At 55.0% G+C, this 7567-nt stretch overlaps 1 pseudogene; it reads right to left on the bottom strand.

Annotated features, from left to right (window-relative positions):
* Positions 1–405: 405 nt before the first annotated feature.
* LOC105240654 overlaps positions 406–7567 on the bottom strand; it is a 13121-nt pseudogene continuing 5959 nt past the window's right edge.

Genomic DNA, 7567 nt, shown 5'->3' on the forward strand with positions numbered 1-7567 from the left:
GCAGGACTAAACTGATCAACTACACAGCCTACTGCTGGAATAAAACCAAAGCCTATAATAACTACCCAGGGTTCACGGTGGTAAAAATAACTTATTACATAGAACTTTTTTTTTTTTTGTAATGAGTAGAAAACAATGCACAAGAATTCCAAATGCTTGATGTAGACACTCAGCCACTCATCACAGGGGTGGAGCTAAATGCACAAAACATCTGACCACTCCTCCTCAACACTGTCAAGGTCACTGAAACAAGGCACATCTCAGAAACTGTCAGAGCCAAGAATAGCCTGAAGAAACGTGATGACCACCTGTCATGTGCTGCCCCACATGGGACCCTGGAGCAGCAAAGGCAGAACAGAGGGAAGCCGGACACAATCTGAACTTCAGTTAGTAATAAGTTATCAATCTTGGTTCATTAACTGTGATGATTCTGGAAAAAAACAGAAACAGAATAGAGATTCAAAGTCGAATAAGAGTGGGGCGCCTGGGTGGCTCAACAGGTTAAGCGTCGGACTCTTGATCTCAGCTAAGGTCTTGATCTGAGGGTCCTGAGTTTAAGCCCTGCGTTGCCAATTTTACTTCAAATAACATTTTTAAAAATTCTAAAAATCAAATAAGAGAACACTGGAAGCCTAGAGGAAATGGGTAATTTCTAAATAAAAATGCACATAAACAAAATGGACCTTGATATAAGGAAGATAGAAACAGACCGAGGAGCATGAAAAGGTCACGGTAAGACTTAGAAATATCCCATTGGAAAACTCCCCAGAAACAGATGGGTTCATAGTAAACACCTGAGTGTTCTGATGATCCTATCAAAGCTTGATGTATTTACAGAGTTCATCGAATGGAGGATTCCAGTGAAATGTGCTGCCAATTCAACCATGACTTTCTGAACAAAAGAAAAAAAAATGGTTGATGAGTTTACTTCCATTCAAAAAAGAAAAGTTAATTTTTAAACAATTCAGGTTTGGTGTAAATAATATAATTAAACATGACGTTGCCGTTTTTAACACACCTATTTCTCCATGTGCATCCAACTGTCAACACGGAACAGAGAGGACCTTGCATTGGGCCCAGGGTGGCCAGGCCACCGGCCCCACGCGCACCTGCTCCAGCCCCATGCACACTTACAGCCAGATGTTCTCGGTGCTTCTCCTCTCCGAGAAGCAGAATCTGTGAAAAGCACTATGGCGTGCCATGGTTATGAAGGGCTAAAGCCCCGATGAAGGGACATTTGTGTAAGATACGTCCTGCTGAAATGCTACAGGAGAAAGCAAAAATAAACCTGTGAGAAAGTCGGACACCTAGGGTTCTGTGCTTGCCTCAGATGACACATCTCTGGGGAACCTGCCATGGATCTCCCTCCTGAGGCCTGAGGACTGTCTCTCTACTTTGTACACACAACCCCAAATGGTCTGGAAGCCATGGGCATCCCCACCACCCACTCACAGTTTAGCCTTGGCCAGTTCACCCACTCAGGAAAGGTCTGGGGAATCTCTGAATTTTAGAGTTCTGAGTATCTAGTGTCATCATTTGGAAATTCCAACTGAAATGCAGCCCACCACTCCTGTCCCTTAGTAGGAAAATGGAAAGATGACAAAAAGCAAATGAGAAGGTAAATGTACACAAGTCAGTGGATATCAGGACGATGGTGTGAATGTTTGTGTTCCCCCCAAATTCATGTGTCGGAATCCCCATGAAAAGTGGGATGGTGTTAGAACAGGTGATTGGGTCATGAGGGTGAGGTCTCCTTGTAAACGAGACCCCAGTGCCTTCCCTCCAAGTGAGGGTAAACCAAGCAGTCTGCTTCCAGAGACACCCTCATCTCAGACATGCACCCTCCAGAACTGTGAGAAATAGATTTCTATTGTTTATAAGCCACCCGGTCTGTGATATTTTGATAGCAGCCTTGATGGACTGAGGTGATCAGCAATGATGTATAGGACAATTGGGATGTGAAATGAAAAAAAAAAAATCACAGTACAAAAATGAAGGTTCTTAAGTATAAATCTAACAACACACATAAAATATTCACAAAACCTGAGAACACAGAGGAAAGAAATCAAACAACAGATATATAAATGTGCCTTTTGCCTCTGTGCATCCGAGAGAGCAGGGTGGGTCACCAGCAGCTCCGAGCCATGCGAGGAAATTTGGCCAGGCTTCCCTTCTTCTGCCTCTGCTCAAACCCAACATCCGCACCTCCCACCTCTGAAAGCCCAAGAATCGACAGACCCCATCCCCCTGCACCTCCTCTGGGCCCCTCTCCCAGCCAGCAGCCAGTTCTTGTCAACTCAGTAGGAGAGGTAACCCCAGGAAGGCACGGGAAGAGGTCACAGCACCACCTCATCTGTGTCTGCCGGGAGCAAGCTGGCCCTTTAAGGGGGTGAGGGCAGAACAGGCTGTGGGGCTAGCACCCCCCTTCTCTGAGGGGCCTGGATGGAACCAGAGAGCAGGGAGGGAAGTGGTGGGCCAGGGAGTGGGGGCTGGGCAGCGGATTGTTGAGGAGGGGAGGGGAGGGGAAGAGAGGCATGAGGGGTCACCTGCCTGCCTGCCTCCATCCAGTCAGGATGTCTATGCAGGGTCTCCATTCTCAGAGAAACTGCAGCTGGCCAAGTTAGGGTTCTAGATTAAACCTGGTGGCTGCAAAGCGCAGGAGCGAAGAAAAGGCCCTGAGGTCCTCACGGGATCCATGCAGTGGGGACCTGCCTCTCACTGTGACCGACTCCCACAGGACCATTTCCTTGCCAGGCATCCAGGCTCTGCTGGTCCCAGGAAAGGTCACAGGCCAAAGCGGGGCTGGGCCCAGAGCTCCGTGTGTTTCCTGGGAAGGTGGAGGGGTGCCACCCCCCAGGGCAGCCCAGGGCCCAGTAGTCACCACTGCTGCAATCTGAGTGTGGGGGAGATGGCAGGTGGGGCTCACGGAGACCCAGACCTCCTGTGGCAGGTAGGCAGGTGGATGAGCTCCCTGAACCACACGCCCCCCAGCAGCACAGCCTCTGGGAGGCCGGTGCCAGGGCCCTCCTGCTCTTCCTCCAGGACCACGGACTACCAAGGATCCATTGGGTCCTAGGTCAGCCACGCAATGGCCTCCAGACACTAGACTCTGAGGCTCCTCATGGGGAACCGGCGCAGTCTTGGCTCGGCAGCAGACCGGTTCTGTGGGCCCCTATCCAGGTCTAGAACAGAGAACATGGCGGGAGGGGGTAGGAAGGGCTCAGGCAGCATGTTCAGGACTCTCCCTGGAAGCAGCCTCCCTTCCTCCTCCAGGAAGCTCTCCTGACGTCCTCACCCAGAGTCCAAGCAATGACTGTGCTTGCAACCTTCTATCTTTCCCCCCATGTGCCAGCCCACCCTCAGCCCAGGACCCCTGAGTCCCTTCAGGACCTTCAGCAATCCCCCACCTCCCTGCCCAGTGCTCACAGCAGCCTGAAACAGGGTACAGGTGCTGACAGGTGCCAAGGCCAGAGAAAATCCCTGGTTGCTGCTCTACGCACTCCCATCAGCTACAGAGACTGGGCAAACACAGACGCATGCTCGCACGCACCCTGGGAGACGCTGCTGGGAACGGCACCTTTGGGCTGAGGGCAGCAGACCTGGATCTCTCCGTGGAGCCACAGGAGGTCCCCACCTCCCAAAGGAAAGGATTTCCTAGGTGGGACCAGGAACCACCACCAAGTGGACCACACGTACCTCACCCTCTGTGTCTGCCCTGATCCCTGGAGAGCCAACCCATGGCTAACAAACCACCACCTGGGGGCTCTAAATAACCCGGCTGGTGACGTGGGTCTACAGAGGAGTGCTGGGTGCCTGCGGCCCCGATGACACACTCCAGGACAATCGCCTAGAGGTTCTGACAGTGACTGCCTGGGAGAAGGAGATGGCCTCCACCAAGGACAAAATGCTCAGCTTTAAGCTTTGAGTTATACTTTTGGGACAACAATCTTGAAACCTGGGCTCCCTTTTTCAATTTTTTTTCTGGGCTCCCTTTTGAGAGACACCCAGGGGAGGCAGAGGGAAGCCCAGCAATGGCAGGGAGATCTGGGAAGGATCCCAGGAAGCATCCGGTCCCATCCTCCGCCGGCAGTGGGGAACCCGAGACTGCCCGCTGGAGCTTCTCCCCACCCAGGGGGCAGGAGCCATCAGGCCAGTGGGAAGGGGGGGCTCTGATGCAAAGACCCTCCAGGTGGTGCTCACCAGGGCACCACAAAGGGGAAATCGTGGACTGGGCTCAGTGGCCATAGGTGCCAGCATGCCACCCATGGGAACCAGGAGGGGCCAGGCACTCCACAGTGGCCACCAGAGCAGTAGCCCACAGACCATGGAGGGCCCTGAGGACAGCACAAGCACCAGACCCTCCCCACAGACACCCTCAGAGAAGCCGGGACGAGACACGCGGCAGCTGCAGACATGGCTGTAGTTTGCACTATAACATGACCATTGATCTCACAGGGGCTGCTACCCCAAAACAAAAAGAAACCCGCCAGAGAGAATAAAGCTACTTGTTTTGACACATTTGAGACACAGCGTGTCAAATTAAACCCCCTACGTACACCAGAAAAGCTCAAACCACTGACGAAGGCCCCCATACTAGCCCCCAACTCTCACCCGAAGCCCACATCCTGGGCAGGCCAGACAGGTGGGTGACCCCAGCCCCACCCCCAACCCCTGCCGCGGGCTGTGCATGCACCTGGCAGTCCCCATTGTGCACACTGTAGAGGGACGGGAAGAACGCCACTGGAGAGGGCACATTCTGGGAGAAGTTTCTCCTCAGCCTGAGGCCAGGAGAGGACAGCTGGGGCCTCTGCACACCCAAGGAGTGTCCTCGGAGGCCCAGCTCCAGGAAGCACGAGGTCCCTGTGGGAGCTTCACTCCCTTCCAGCCAGAGGCCGCCCTGGCTCATCTGTGCTGCCTGCCTTCTCGCCTCTTGTTGGATCCAAATCTGTTCTTGGGACAAAACCCAGCACCTGCCCCTGTGGCCTCCCGGGCTAATGATCCCACAGAACTCACTTCCACCAAGACAGGCATCCTTTACGGGGTGAGCTGCGATGGTGGGTTTAAGGCTACAGGGTGACCGTTGTGTCCTCGTCCCACAGAGGGAGCTGGCACCTCTGGGAACCACACTTGTGCCACTGGTGGATGGGAGGCAGCTCCCCACCCCACCTGACTCCTCCCTGAGCAACAGACCCACGGGCCCTCCCACGAAGATGTAGCCCAGGGCTCCAACACAACGGGTCCTAGTCAGCCTCACAGCTTCCCAGGGGGAGGAAGTGGCCCCTCCAGTTCCCCAGGTCCTATCTCATCTGCCCCCTCACCTTCTCTTCCTAAGGCCTGGCAGTTCCCTCCACTTTGCTCCCTCTCTGCTTCTCCCACCCACTCCAACCAAATAGCCACCCTCTGGACACCACCACTGGCCTCCTGGTGGGTCCTCCCCATCCCCTCGTACCACCAAAATCTATCCTCCAAACACAAACCAGATCTTGTCGCACCCTGATTCACACCCTCCGTGTCAAGTGTGCCCAGCATCTCCTCCCTCATCTCCCCACCGCTAAAAAATCCCCACCCACACCCCACCCTGCTGTCTCGGTCCAAATTCCTCTCATCCTTTCTGCTGCCAGTCCACACCTGGCCAGTCTCCTCTGGGCCCCCTCCTACAACCTGACATGGGTGACGATTTACTCCAAATGGGCCCTGTGTCTGTTTAGTTGTCTGTGGCACTCACCAGGGTCCTGAGCACAGCAGAGACCCCAAACTATATTTTCACAGGAGTTTAAAAATCAGCAAACCACAGAGCACCTCCAGAAGTAAGAGATGAGGATCTTGGGTGGCTCAGTCCCAGAGAATCTGGATCCCTCTGAGCCTCTTTGGGGCCCTACTGCCCCCAACACACCTGACAACTGGGGAACTCTCCACAGGTCCAGGGCAGAGGCTTCAAACCTCCCACCTCATCCAGGACGAGATGGTGGGGAGGGACGGTGGGTTTGGCCCAGGATACCCCACCTACCACACACCCCCACACGCACATGCTAACACATTCACACACAGGCACATGCGCCCCTTGGCTACCGACCTGGGCAAAAGCTTGAAGACGATATAAGTAGGTCAGGCTGGTCAGCAGCAGAAGGACGGGCACAGCCACAAGGGTGCTGCTGTTGGGCTGCCCCCGAAGTGAGAACAGGGAGCCTGTGGGCAGGAAGGGCCCAGGTTTGTGAGCCTTCCTGGCACCAAATCCACGTGGCGAAGCCCCGCAGAAGTGCCCTGGAGAAATTTTCTCATAGGCCACAGGGGTTGTGTCACGCCTGCTAAATGAGTCACCCACCCCTGGGGCTCACTTCCTCCATCCACAAGTCATCGGGGTCAGTCACCCTTCCTAGCAGGTCACAAGGGTCAGCCCAGCCCTCCCCAGGGGAGTGAGACTGTGTCCAGGCTCCAGAGATGGAAGCAGAGTCCCGGCATGCCGTCCCGGGCCACACTCACTCCTAGTGACAGATAATTACTACAGGTCCCAAGAAGCCCAACGCTTGGCAGGTGTTTGTTTCCTCCTCAAAAATCTCAGATCCCCAACAGTTGCATGTAGGAGTTGAGCTGGATAGGTACCAGACCATCAGGAACATCCACAGAATCAGCCTGAGATGCAGGAAGATACATCTGGATCTCTACAAATGAACATCTCCAGCACTGAGTATTGAGGTACGAAGCGCGGAGCTGTGAAACCGCGCACAGATATTGGAAGATAAATGGAAGGGGGAGGGAGCCGCCGTCAGGGCCCCAGGAAACGGTAGCCACCTGCACGGGGGAGCGGGCGGACCGCGGACCCGCACCCTTGAGACAGCAGACTGAGACCGTGAGCCGGGAGCATGCGCCACCAAGCATCTCACGGAGCTCCAGAACTCTGGTATGCTCACTGGATCCAGACTGAGACCAGGAGCTCTGGGAGTGTGCGCAGGGAGGCTGGTGGCTGGTGGCTGGTGGCTGGCAGGCCACCTGCACGGGGGAGCAGGCGGACTCACGGTCGGCACCCGCGAGACACCAGACTGAGACCAGGAGCTCCGGGAGCACGCGGGGCGGCTGGCGACTGGCGGCTGGCGGGGTTAGAAACATAAAGGACAGAGACGCGCCGGCCCTGGAAGTGAGGGCTGGGACGCCAGGTGTGGGGCGCACAGCCCAGGATGCTGCAGGGTTGAGCAGCACCAACAGCAACAGAGTTAAAGTGGCCAGAACATCAGTGGAGAACGGTCCGCAATCCCTATGTTCTGAGACAGAGGCTGAATTTCGGCTGCTGCTGCTCTGACTCTCAGAAGAGGAACAGCAAACTGCCAGGGAAAGCTGCCAGAGAACAAAAGCCCGGAAATACCGGCTCACAGGGTGCCCATCCCCATCCCCCCTCGCAGGGGACACGGAGACATTACCTAAACAGTTTCCTGAGTACCAGCGCAGCAGGCCCCTCCCCCAGAAGGAAGGCTAAAAAATCAAGAAGCCCACAACCCGGAGCACCTGAGTGGCACAGTCATTAAGCGCCTGTCTTCGGATTAGGGCGTGATCACAGCGTTCCGGAAAGGAGTCC

Source organism: Ailuropoda melanoleuca, chromosome 2 (genome assembly GCF_002007445.2).
Source record: "Ailuropoda melanoleuca isolate Jingjing chromosome 2, ASM200744v2, whole genome shotgun sequence".
Classification (NCBI taxonomy): domain Eukaryota; kingdom Metazoa; phylum Chordata; class Mammalia; order Carnivora; family Ursidae; genus Ailuropoda; species Ailuropoda melanoleuca.